The following is a 13,706-nucleotide window of genomic DNA, read 5'->3' on the forward strand; positions in this document are numbered from 1 at the left end:
AGGTGTGGTACTTGCTGTTGAAGCTCCTGCTGCTTGCGATTAAGGTCTAGCTTTCATGTTGCGCGCATTGCTGAACGTATTTTTCAAGCAGGGTTCTAAACCGAAATCGGGCGTTACTGTGCCTAGGCACATTAACGTACCTGTCGCTTGAATACTCGATATCTGCGTAGATAATACTTGAGAATGCAAGGAAGGACCTCTCTAGAACATAGTTTCAGACATTTTGGGTTTAGGCCGTCGTCGCTGCCGCGAATTCCTGCGAAAATCACGCTGCGTGGAGCTATGTAACGTGGATAGGTTGTGTCAAATGAATCACTAACGCAGGGGCGCGCGCAATGATCCAGACCATTTCCAAAGTTCGACATTGGAAAAGCTCCTCATGGCTTTTAATGCGGAGTGGTGACGTGTTAACACTTGTGTATTCTTTTTTCAGTTATGAAAGGTCACGCTCTATATTTTTTTTCGTGCCTTGTATCTCCCACGCCACAATCTCAATGCGGCCGAATCGGAGGCCGAAAATGCAACAAAAATCATGCGGGCGCGCGGTCCGCTGCGCGCCAAAGCACGAGCGACGAGAAAGCCACTCGTCGAGCGATGGTAGTCACTAGTGCCGCGAACTCGCTCGCGCGCGCCACTTCCAACGTGTGCTCCGCAGTCAAAGCGATCGAAGAACAAGAAGTTTCTATAAAGCAATCCAACGTTGGTTTGGGCAGTTATTACAGTAACTGATTTTTCAATCTCTCATTTTATGATGTCATTTTGACCGAAGCCAAGTCACAAAACGCAACACAAAGTTCATTTGGGCGCGCGGTCTGACGGGCGCCAAAAGGCGATGGTTGGGAGCGTCTGCTAGCTGCTCCCGGCCTAGGTGCCGCCACCGTCGGCGCCCGGGAGAAGCCGAGAGAAGGAGCACCGGCATAGGAGGAGGAGGGAGGAGATGTCGCTACTTTTAGTTTATTTAGGGGTTTTAAGACTGCTATCGTAGCTGGGAGATGTCGTCTGCTTCATTTCGGACGTAATTTCGGAGCTCAGGGAAGAGCGCTACGGTCTGCGGGCCCTTTTAATGCAGGCATATTTCACAGTATTGCCTAGAGGTAAAGCGAACGGCTACACTTCATCCACATCAGGGGAAGTGGTGGGGGCGGGGAGGGGGTTGGCTTTGAATTCACGCTGGGATTCCACGGTAGCCGGAGCTTCATCTTGCTACTAGACTAGGAAGAATGCGCGCTTGATTTGAATAGAGTGAATGGAGTGGTGGTTCTGCAAGTTAGCTTTGCACAGTCATTTGCGAACGACGGTGACGCAGCGTCGACGGCAGCAGCGGAGGAGCGGCGAAAAGTTGCCTGCTGCTCTTGTACGCAAGAACCACATTCACATCAAGAGGACGCATACATACGGGCGAATGAACGTTATATCTCAAGTATGCAACCAACTCGTTCAGAAGCGATCGTTTTACTGCGCAGCTCGCTGCAGCTTGTTTCGTTTCTAGTAAAAAAAAAAAAAAAAACATTGGAAATTCCGTAACGTCGAAGGTTGGGCCAGTTGGTATTGATTCATCGTGAAACGGCGCGTCAAAAAATGCGAAACATGAAAGGATAGAACATGACGGAACAGCTAGTGCACTAGAAAAAAATCGCAGTAGCTGTCTCACATATCTCGACGGACACCTGAACCGCGCCGTAAGGGAAGGGATAAAGGAGGGAGTGAGAGAAGAAAGGAAGAAAGATGTGCTGTAGTGGAGGTCTCCGGAATAATTTCGACTACCTGGGGATCTTTAACGTGCACTGACATCGCACAGCACACGGGCGCCTTAATTTGCGTTTCGCCCCCATCAGAACGCGGCCGCCGCGGCCGGGTTCGAACCAGGGAACTCCGGCTCCCTGGATGCGTATGAACATCTGTGCCACGTGCTTCCTCAGTTATTCTTGCTCTCGTGGCTGTCATATGGTTAAATCTGTGTAGCCAAGCAAAGATCGCCCCTTTACAAACAAATTCACAGACAGGGCACGCGGAGAAGAAATTCACGGACAGTTTAGAGGCGCTCGGAAAGAAATCGGAAGAATCGAATGTAAGAGTTCGGCCGTTTGGATGCATAATGCACTGCCATCCCATGACCAGCTACTCAGCCCTTTGATCAGCCACCACGGTGACTCTGTGGTTATGTGGTGCTCGGGTATACTCACCCTAAAGAGCCCATGGACCTGGGTTCGATTCCGGCCGTGGCGGTCACATTTCGATTCAGGCGAAATGCTAGAGGCTCGTGTACTGTGCTATATAAGTCCATGTTAAAAAACTCAAGGTGGTCGGAATTATCCGAGTCTTCCACTACTGCGTCCCTTAAGTCTCAGTCGCTTTGGAACGTTAAATACCCATAAACCATCCATTATTTCCATCGCAATAGTCAGTTCGGTAGCTTCGAGTGCACTGCATCGCAGCGTCAAGTTTTATGCGTTTTCGGTAAGCAGGACCACGACTTTTAGAAACGAGAAAAATAACAAGGCTGCAGATGAAAGCGGTACTCCTAAGCCTTTTTCGACACCAGGCGCGGGCTCATGGGGTGCGGCCGATGTAGTTTAGTCGAAGCTGCCAGTGTGCAGCGTGAGGTGCCTCAGGTGCCTCCAGAATGCGCACGACGTCCCTGATTGCTCTTGACGTCCCTGAATGGTCGGCAACGGCGATCGCATAGTGCTCTCATGCATAGGCCAGCGAAGCTAATCTTTTCGCTCCGTCGCGGGTTCGGAACCCAGTCGTGGCAGTATTTATTTTACTTATTTATTTTTTTTATTCCCATACCCTAAATGCCCTTTACAGCATTACATAGGGGGGTTGAAAAACCCATAGTCAATGTAGTAAGAACATAACAAAGTGAAATTTGAAACCTGAAAACGTGAAAAGCATAAACAAACGCGCTCCAGTAAAGAGTGAACATATGTTGTTGTTGTTGTTGTTGTGACTGAAAGAAGGATGAAGAGGAAATTGCACGGGCCTGCTACTGGCTCGAGCCAAGCCACCACCGCTGCCGCGTGCAGATAGAGGAGAGTTAAAAGATCAGAGGAAAGAGAAAAAGGAAAGAAAAGACGCGCGTCGCAGCAACAACTGCGTCCGCCGGAGCGGACGCTGCTCAAAAAGAAGCGGCCGAAAGCCGCACTCGCCGAAGCGAGAACAGATCCTCCACCCCCTTTTCCACTCCAGAACAAAGAGTGAACATAGCTGGGTCAATGAAAGGCTTGATAACGCACACACACATAGACCACAATGCAGGAGACAAAGCTCAATTCTAGCAACAGTGCAATAAGAATAACTAAGCACTGTCTAAGTACTTCAGTTCGCTAACAAATGCGTCGTAATTTTTTCGGAAACGATTTCTGCAGGCAGCTTATTCCAATGGTAAATGGCAAGGAACAATGGCGAATGGCGCATAAGTTTGGTGTGAGCGATGTTGGGTTGCACTTTAAAGCAGTGGTCTAATCGGGGAAAAAAAAATGCGATGTGCTGGTTTGATATGAGATTCTGTGAAGGGCGAAGGACTGTGATAAAACCTGTGAAAGTGACTTATCAGGGTGACAAGTCTTCGCTTTTCAAGTGCGCTTAAATTTAGGGATGATTTAATATCAGTGATGCTGGAGTAGCGAGTGTATTTTCTTGTGATAAACCAAGATCAGGCATCAGCGATGAAACGGCTTTTGCAGCTTCCGCTCTAAAAAATCGAAACATCCTCCTATGCTCCTTGGTTTCGGTGACTGTTGGCTCCTTTCATATGCATGTCATAATTAACTCCTCATTTCCTCTCCCCTGTCTGCTCAACAGCTTAACGAATGTCTTGGTTCTGGCAGAATTGATGCCATAGGTAACGTAAGTGGGTTCTCGCAAAACCTCCGCCCTCACCATTCGATCACGATCCACGTTGCGCTCCCGGTAATAAAGGAAGCACACCGCTGAGGACGAGAGTGGCACTGGTGAATACTCTCAAGGTTAAAATACACGCAGCTTATATGGCTTATGGCTAATGGGGTTTAACGTCCCAAAGCGACTAAGGCTATGAGAGACGCCGTAGTGGAGGGCTCCGGAAATTTCGACCACCTGGGGTTCTTTTACGTGCACTGACATCGCACAGTACACGGGCCTCTAGAATTTCTCCTCCAAAGAAATTCAGCCGCCGCGGCCGGGATCGAACCCGCGTCTTTCGGGCCAGCAGCCGAGCGCCGTAACCACTCAGCCACCGCGGCGGGTACACGCAGCTTATAGAATACCTCCCGGCGTTGCCCCGGTGGCTCAGTGGTTATGGTGCTCGGCTGCTGACCCGGAAGACGCGGGTTCGATCCCGGCCGCGGTGGTCGAATTTCGATGAAGGCGAAATTCTAGAGGCCCGTGTACTCTGCGATGTCAGTGCAACGTTAAAGAACCCCAGGTGGTCGAAATTTCCGGAGCCCTTCACTACGGCGTCCCTCATAGCCTGAGTCGCTTTGGGACGTAAACCCCACCAACCACATATACCTCCCAAGGTAGGATTGTACAGTCGCCACCGTAGCTCAGTTGGTAGAGCACCGGACGCGAAGTTCGGAGGTGGCGCATTCTGATTGCACCGGTGGCATGTGGTTGTTTAATGTTGTACTTTCCAATCCGTTATCTTTCAACGGTACAATAATTACACTATGAATTTCCCATTGATAAACACCAGAAGTAATAAAAGAATATTCTCCTGGCCTTGGTATCAATGGATGTTGGCTTCCTTCATACAGTTGATAAAATGGCAGTTTGCTGGTGTCAATCGATGTTTGGCAGGTTGAAACAAGCGCTAATAGTTAAATTGGTTGGTTTATTGGTTTATTGGGGCTTAACGTCCCAAAGCAACTCAGGCTATGAGGGACGCCGTAGTGAAGGGCTCCGGAAATTTCGACCACCTAGGGTTCTTTAACGTGCACTTTAATTAAGTTAAATCAGTTAGGTTTATATTGAATCGGCTGAACTTCCTGGCGGCCTATAAATGAACTTATGAAGATTTACCATTTCGAAGACTCAGCTGACACGATAGTGCTTCTCATGATCAGCAATCATTTATTTGGTACTTTTTTCCACCAGAATAAACACGAGTCGCCGCCGCGGTGGCTCAGTGGTTATGGTACTTGGCTGCTGACCCGGAAGAGGCGAGTTCGATCCCGGCCACGATGATAGCCACGACGATCCTGGCCACGACGATAGGAGGCGAAATTCTGGAGGCCCGACTACTGTGCGATATCAGTGCACGTTAATGAAGCCCAGGTGGTCGAAATTTCTGGAGCCCTTCACTAGGGCGTCCCTCACAGCCTGAGTCGCTTTATGACGTTAGACCCCATGAAATAAATTAAAGAGAAACAGTCAACATGAGTCCTCCATGAGAAAATTTGCTGGAAATACATCGTTATCGTCGATGTCATCTTTTAACTAGGATTAAGTCTGACAGCTACTGACGGTGTGACAGCATGGGCAACGCTGGAGAATTCATTAATCTCGGTTTTGACGCTACGACAATTCGCAACAAGAAACGAAAGCCTCGTGAGCAGATATTCGCGTGGACCCTTTAATGGTACAACTTCGTTGGCAGTGTCACCATAGATGTGTATGAAATGATTAACACGCAGAACAGTATGCCCAAGTTTAACCTTAGTCACTGTATTTTCAACTTTTTGCGATCGCAGAGATGCAGTTTTTTTTTCTCTCACAGTCTCCGAATATTTCCCAGATACAATAAAGCGGTAACCGCATGAGGCGATATTCCTTCGCGATGCGTCGCGCGATGACGATGACGACGCCGTCGCCCACCGCAGTCGCTGGCGCAAACCGCACGAAGCGACGGGACTCGGCGTCGGAGCGGCGCGTTTTCACTGTTGCTCGACTGCTGCCACTTCAGCGTTCAGTCATTTCGCGTTAATTAACGCGTAGAACAACGTTCCTAAGGCTCCACACAAGATAAAACACAATAAAAACACTGACAAAAATATATGTGGACAATAATTTTATTTTTGTCTAATACGCAAAGTCACGTGACATATAAAAGCGCACGCATTTTTTCCTTCCTCCATGAGCGCGCGCTCTTTCCGTCTGCTGCCGGCATGGCTGCCGGCCTCCCCAGCGTCTTTGTCCGCCATAGAACGCCGACGGAAACTCGCAATGTCTGTCTTTCTACTATCCCCTTCCCTCTTTCTTTTCACTCCTATGTACTGCCTGCTATCCTTTATATCCGCTGCCCCAGCTCAGGTGCTTCCAGCAGCGATGGCAGATGCCGGGGTAGAAAAATTCTTTTACCTTCCATATTCAATGCAAAATAAAAAAAAAAAACACCACAACAACCTGCCATGGTGAGGGCACGGCCGGTCTCGACGCGCGCTGCTCAGCAGCGCGCGCGTCGAGACCGGCGGTGAGGGGTAGGTCGGCTGCTGCTCCGGTGAAAAAAAAAGAAACGACTTTCGCGCGCAAAACGGCTCGGAAGTTGCGCACCCGCAAGATACTACCGTCATTGGCTATTCTCGCGCGGCACTTCCGGGCGATGGGCGAAATTTTCTGCAAACCCAGAAACCGGGCGACGCGATGAGCGACAGTGGTTCGGCGGCCCTCAGCTCATCGCGCGATGCCATCGCGCGGCGCGTCGCCGCGAATTATCGCCTCATGCGGTTAGCGCTTAATGTTCGTGTTCTTGAATTTTTTACAAATTTTACTTTCTTATTTGCAAACTGCCTATTTAATTTATATTGTTTGGTTGTAATCATTCATGGAAAATTACATACTTCCTGTGCCTGTGCAATTATTAAGCAAAAAGACAATTTTTGGAGTAATTACTGATTGCCCACATTTTATGGGCTAATTAGGCATATTTATATACTTTCAAGGGAGCCTCTTCATCAAGCTAGGTGGACTTCAGTCCGGCTGTTCTGTAATCTGCAAGGTTGCTTTGCTCTTTAAATACTATAGTCTCCATTTGCACACTTTGCTTCGATCCCTGCCATTATTTTCGTTATGTACTTCAACTGTATATCTATTTATCCCCGAGCCTTTCCAATCTTCTTCCGTTCGAGTGCACAGCGATATTCAGCGTGCGTCTTTTTCAGGTGTTAGAGCGCAAGGTTGGATGAAACAAGAAATAGCCGAGTAGAGAGAAGAGAAACCAAAGTGACCTGTGGAACATGCTCACTATAGAGAGAGACGAAACAAGGGCCACCGTCGAGGCACAACAAGGACTGGACAAAGGGGTAGACCATTCTAATTGTGGGCGGTGCAACGCGGCAAGCGGGCTTCTTCGTCTCCTTTCCGAGGCCTAACGACTGGGCGTGCACGCTACCAGCTTCCGCGGTGATTCACCGCCGTCGGTGCAAAAGGAAAGCTAGCATTCCTTTGTAGCCGTTGGCTGCGCTTGGGTGGATGTCAATGAGTAATCACTCCCTTATTATAAATCTACTTCACCTTGGGTGATTCCCCTAACCATTTGACCAACACTGTTTCCACTTCGAGTTATTGATCAATTCGCTCTCGCCCGACCATAGGCTTGCCGTCCCGGTTAGCTGAGTTCATAGAGCGACTGCTCCGGTGAAGCGGTAGTCCCGGGCTCGAATCATGGACCAGGACGAGTTTTTCTTCAACTACGAAGTTTCTGAGAAAGCTGTATAGCTTTCCTTTGTAGCCATTGGCTGCGCTTGGGTGGATGTCAATGAGCAATTACTCCCTTATTATAACATAGCTCAGCCGGTCGGTGGTTGCTACGATAACTACTGCGATGGTAGTAGTTGGCCTAGAAGGTCGAGGAGGGCTTCAAGGAGGAGGGTGTGGGGAGAGTGTTGGAATGCGTACCACTATAACCATCCGGAACGTGGTCCCCGTATAGGAAGAGGGAGGGTATAACGAGAGCAGGGGAATGTAGCATGACCCATCTACGGCTGCTGTTGCGAAACGCTCTGCCCGATCCTTACAAAAATTTCTTTAGACAGTCTATAGACTTTCTATAGACTTCTGTCTGTATGTCTAAAGACTCTCTAGAGACAAATCCTAGAGAATAGTCTATAGGAAATACAAATCCTATAGACAGTCCATAGACATTCTATGTATTTATGGCCGCACACTTTTAGTTCGCATTTGTCTATAGACAGTCTATAGACGATTTTAGTTTCGATGCCTGGACGCCACCATCTTACTTTGCTGGTGGCGCCCCGTATGAGCCAAGCCTAAAAGCCAGCACCGACGCCATCTTGGGCTGTGCGTACGGTGATAATGCAGCGGCTACTGCGCGAAGCTTGTAAACGCTGCCCGGCAGCTTGGTGTTTTTCGGTATTCGTGAAATGAGAATATGAGTGTTTCGTTTAAGTGAGCCAACAAACCACATATTCTGAGTAAGAGATCGTCACTGCTGCACGCCGGAAGAAATTTTAAGCAGCAGTAGCGACCAGAGCGACGGCGAAGGGCTTACTACCCAGATGTCTTGCTTTATCTTTTGTAGAGCCCATATTTCCAATTATGAATTGTAACTAACTGCAAATGCAAGTGCTGTGCATACAAGTGCACAGCGCGGGAACTTCATGCGTAGCGACCGATCGCGCAATGCAGGTGTACTAGGGTTTTCCGCAGTACAGCTGCATCGCGCACTGATCATCGCGTAGTGAGGCTTGTTTCATGTATGTATCTCCCGATGGGGCCTGTCACGACTTAAAGGTGTGCTACCTTCATATCGCATGAAAGAATTTTAAGTTTAGCAGAACAAGTCACATGCGCATCGTTCACTGTTATGCAGTTTGTCATCCTGTCCCGGTCTACATGAAATCATACGTCGTCTCTTTTACCTGCTGGGCTATGCCGTGGTATTGGGCTGCTGATTCGCCTCGTCCATCTCGGGGTATTGAATGCGCGCCGAAAAGTATTTTCGCAACTCGTTCTGATCGAAGTCGATGATCATGTTGAGCTGCAGCCGCAAGAGCTCTCCCGTTTAACAGACGTTGGGGAAAAACTAGCATTGGGATTTAGCACCGAATTCAGGTTACTAACCTTTGTGTGCACTGTGGGAACGGTCACTAGTGCCGAGATGTTGCTAGTGTTGTGTGCCGAAAGATATTGCTATTTTCACGATCCTCTCTCTTTAATTATTTTTTCAGAGATTGCTCGTATACACACAGCGCTGGAATTCGTCGAATTGCTGGATGAAGTCAAGGAGTGGCCAGAAATTTGCAGCGCACTGTATTGTGACGATATTGTAATTGCAACGTATAAACCGAGTGCGCGTTGGAGGACCTGCCCATGGTATGTTAAAGTGATGGCGAGGCACCGCGGTCATAACAGAGATAATTAACCAGGTGAAATTTAACACAAAACGGAGGTAAATTTACTATCGCTGTTACGACATGGTCTCACTAATTTCACGGTAGCGAAAAGGATTTATTAAACAATGCGTGACGCGATAAAATTCAAAAATCAGTTGTCCAGCGCTTGTATCCCCGGTTCAACACCAGTACCGGACTTTCTTCAGTTCGCCTATCATTCCCGAAATAGGTTGAACATATCCGAGGGTTTGTAATTGGTACGAAAACGTTCCCATTTGCGTAAGACGTCTACTGGCAATTTAATTCCTGGTCGGCGGGATATTGGTGTAACAGAAATATGTCGGAACTGCATTGGGACTGATTTTGCATGCTTCCCGCACATGCTTTCGGCAATCCACTTCCAATTTCTTTGGTTATTTGTGGAGTCCACAGTCACGCAGTGCTGTCCCGACGGCCTTGCAACCGAGAACGGCATTGATAAAGGGATAGAAATCTTTAAAACGGCAAAAGTCTGACGAAAAAGGCTGCTCTGCAATGCAGAAAGCGTGCGACTGCACAGCCCACTCGAGACTGGCAACAATGTAGCGGCGGAAACGGAAATGGGCTTTGAAGCCAAGATATGCGGTTAGAGAGTATTTTCCTCCTCCCCAGCTTGCCTTCACTAAAATGGTGTATAGGCTGTGAATAGACAAAAAGAAATATCTACAGGAAGGCAATAGAGTCTATAAGAAGTGTATAGACTGTCTATAGACCACTTTTATAAGGGACCGGCGCTGCGCTTCTAGAGCGGCGGCTGGAGAACTAGAAGAAAAACAACTGTGTGGAAGACTAAAAAGAATGCCCTAGAATTATAGAGATTTGAGGTCTCTCTCATATTCTCTACCACAACGTATCCTAAAGCATAAATACCTTAAAAGCAGTCACTGAATCTCGCGTTAACCTGTGGTAACCATCCTGTCAATTTTTTTAATGTGCTACCGGGCCGGCATGAAACCTGAACGGGCCCATAAAGAACCTGCTCGATGGGGCAATCCTAATTTCATCGCTTTTCACTCGAGACACAAGAATCCTCGTGCCCACGTTTGATCGCTAAGCGGTGCTGACTGAGCCGAAAGCTATGCGGTCTGGAAAAGTCGCTCATGGCCAAATAGTTTTGCCATATATGCCCTACGGGAAACACTGAATGCGCTTAGAACTCTATGCCAAATCACAGCGACTGATAACCTCAAGGATATCGTTGTCTAGGCTCCTGCTTCCGTATCTTACCGCTTGCAGTAGTCCCGAATCAGGTACCTCTTTACCTAGCTTTCGTGATCACACTTCTGTTCACCACCTGTTAAAACGGCGTAACTTAGAACCTCTTCGTACAAGGACCCAGGTAGGCATGGAGGGAGGCGAGATATGTGCCGTGCTTCAGGCATCTGTAGTTGGGTAATAAAGAATTAGCTGATCTTATTTGGAGCCGGCCACACTTTTCACTCGAAGGAAAGCACACCGCTAACCGCACGCGCACGCTCCCATGGTGGTCTCTATTACGTTGCTCAAGCCGCAAGCACCCGACCAAGTGGCTGCACGTGCAACGCGCAGATATTCAAGAAGAAAAAGAAGAGCTCGAAGACAACCGAACAGGTAAGGGGCCTTTGGATGTTCTCCTTCATTCACAGTGGTCAAAAGCGGTGAACTGGTGCTCATCATCTCGAGAACAACGTTATGCGACAATGTGCCCTAAGATGCCGTCGTCATGTGCATACGCCTGAATCGGAAGGAACGCGGTTGTGCAGGGTGAGGTGCGACAATGATGTCGGCATTTGGATAACCTGCGGCTTTCCGCCCAGAAAAAGGTGGTAGGATTTTATCGTAGTGTAAAGAGTAGACGCGCGAAAGCATGCGTTTAGCCTGGTTGGCCCATGGTTTTGCTCTGCTGGGTCGTCGGCACGTCTGGCGACGATATTAGACTCAGGTGAAGCTTTGATCGAGGTTAAGCTGATCTGATCGCTTCGCGCCACAGATGGAAGTTGATGAAGACGACGATGTGCAGTGCACAGCGCGAGAGTGTGTTGCAGTTTAACGCGAGGAGTGATCGGCTGCGGCGATATCATAGTGCTCTCGTGCAGGGGCCATCGAAGCTGATATGTTCGCGCCGACGCGGGTCCGAAACCAAGTCGCAGCAGTATTTATTTTATTTCTGCACCCTCAAGGTCAGGGACGGCACAAAATTCTTGGCTGGGCTTGACTGCGTGAAGCAGTGCTTTCGCACTAAAATGAATTGCATCAGCTGCCATTTCCCCATAATGTCTAAGTCCTCTAAGAAGTTCAAAAGAAACTCTTATACCGCGCCTTTAAGACAGTGATCTCTGAGGCAGCCCAAGCCCTACAACGGCACATCTCATTTTCTCGGGTTGCTCAGCTATGTTAGAAGGTACAGGTGGAGCCACGAAACATGTGCGATTTCGCAGGTACCACTGGCTGCATTTGCCGGGTGTAGGACGGCTTTTCACAACCTTTATAGTCTGCGTATACTTTGAGGTTGCACCCGCCGCGGTGGCTCAGTGTGTTATGGTGCTCGGCTGCTGACCCGAAACACGCGGGTTCGATCCCGGCCGCGGCGGTCGAATTTCTATGGAGGCGAAATTTTATAGCCCGTGTACTGTGCGATGTCAGTGCGCGTTAAAGAACTCCGGGTGGTCGATATTTCCGGAGCCCTTCACTACGGCGTCCCTCATAGCCTGAGTCGCTTTGGGACGTTAAACCCCATAAACCGAACCAAACCAAACTTTGAGGTTGCATATTCTGACGAACGACCTTCGGACGTCTTTCAACAGAAAGGTGCGGGGAATACATAATGATAAGGAAAAGTGACAGGGAAACATTGATAGGTTAGGTGCAGCAGAAAAAAGCAAGACAATGGGCTTGAGCAATCCGGATAGAGCTTCGCGAGCTCACAGGTGTACCAGCAAGAGTACAGAGCCTGTTCCTCACACAGATCTCACCATCCGCCGACTTGTCTACTGGAGTCCATTGCACTCAACTACACTGTGTCGCTTCTTACGAACGAGAAGACCCGCCTGCCGACATGCACGGTCGTCTAGTTCAACTTATACGTTAAGATTCACGAATCCGACAAGTTATTTAGCCGGCAAAGCGAACTCTGCTAAGCCCTGTTTAGTTGCTCCTTTTCCGTCCATATTCTCACTCAGCGACGCGGTTATAATTGCAGGATGAAGCGGAAGGTTCTATTAACTCATTGGCCTCTACGTGTCAGGATCTTAAAATGGCTGATTGCAGGCTGGGTGGTCTGCTTCGTGGTTTGGTTCGTCTCAAACCGATACCTGAGGCCACACACGGTAAGAATTCAGCGTATGATGTTAACTGCCCTCATAAATTTTGCATGCTACTACATGACATTTTACAGCGAACGCTGTTATAATGGGCCGTCCTCGACGGATGTTGACGGTGTTGATCGTCCATGTCCGGTAACCTGTCATGCCGTGACCAGCGCCGTTCTCGTTACCATGCACTCTGCAATCTTTTTGGTTGCCCATTTGCCAGAAAGCCTGTAGGCCTTAGGCAGCGTCGCAAAAGACAGCCTGCATCACTGCAGCAGCTTTCATTGAGTTTAGCGCGTTATGCAGCAGAGTATAAACACTTGGCAATTTGTTTATGATTTTGTTTGAAGGCAACTGTGAAAGCAATCACCACCTGTGCAGCGATGACAGCCATTTATGGAGTGTCAGTTTTACGGCGTTCTGAACGGCAGGATATGGCTACGAAGAATACCGGGCGATGCAAGTTACAGTGCCATTGTCATCCGACAGTTTACGACAACTTCCGGACTAAGGCCCAGCTCCCTCACTGTTCTCCAATTAGCCCCGTAATGCGCGACATCTGCTGCTGCTCCATGCCAGCCAATTTCTCGGCGTACCCCACTTGACCCTAAGCCCACCCCAGTTGCGCTTTTCTTGACGCTCACTCTGAATCACTTCAGATAAGTCAAAGTCAAAGTCAAAGTGTTTATTCAGACAACTCAAAGGTACAGTTGCCTAGGGCGCAGACTGAAAGGCAAAAGGATGCCTGACAAAGAGTCCACGCCCTTCTTGCTCCCATTCGAGAGCACAAGACATTCAGCGAGTAAAATAGACACAAAAACGAAATGGAAATACAGAAAGGATTGGTTAACAGTGAACTGCAGTAATTTCATCTTGAACATTTATCTACAGTTGGAGAAATACTATGAGAGACAACAGAAAAAAAAAAAAATGCACGGTCATCTGCTAAAATGCTTTAGCAGATGCACGGTCATCTGCTAAAATGGACATTTTTTTTTGCATCTGGCATTGAGACGCGCTCGTCTGGTCCAAATGCTTGCTACCGTTGGCAAAGAAAAACTGTCAAATGGCTGTCCGTTGTTCACGAGCGCCTACATAGCTGCGC

This window comes from Amblyomma mixtum, chromosome 1 (genome assembly GCF_055824585.1).
Source record: "Amblyomma mixtum isolate Tamu chromosome 1, ASM5582458v1, whole genome shotgun sequence".
NCBI classification, from domain to species: domain Eukaryota; kingdom Metazoa; phylum Arthropoda; class Arachnida; order Ixodida; family Ixodidae; genus Amblyomma; species Amblyomma mixtum.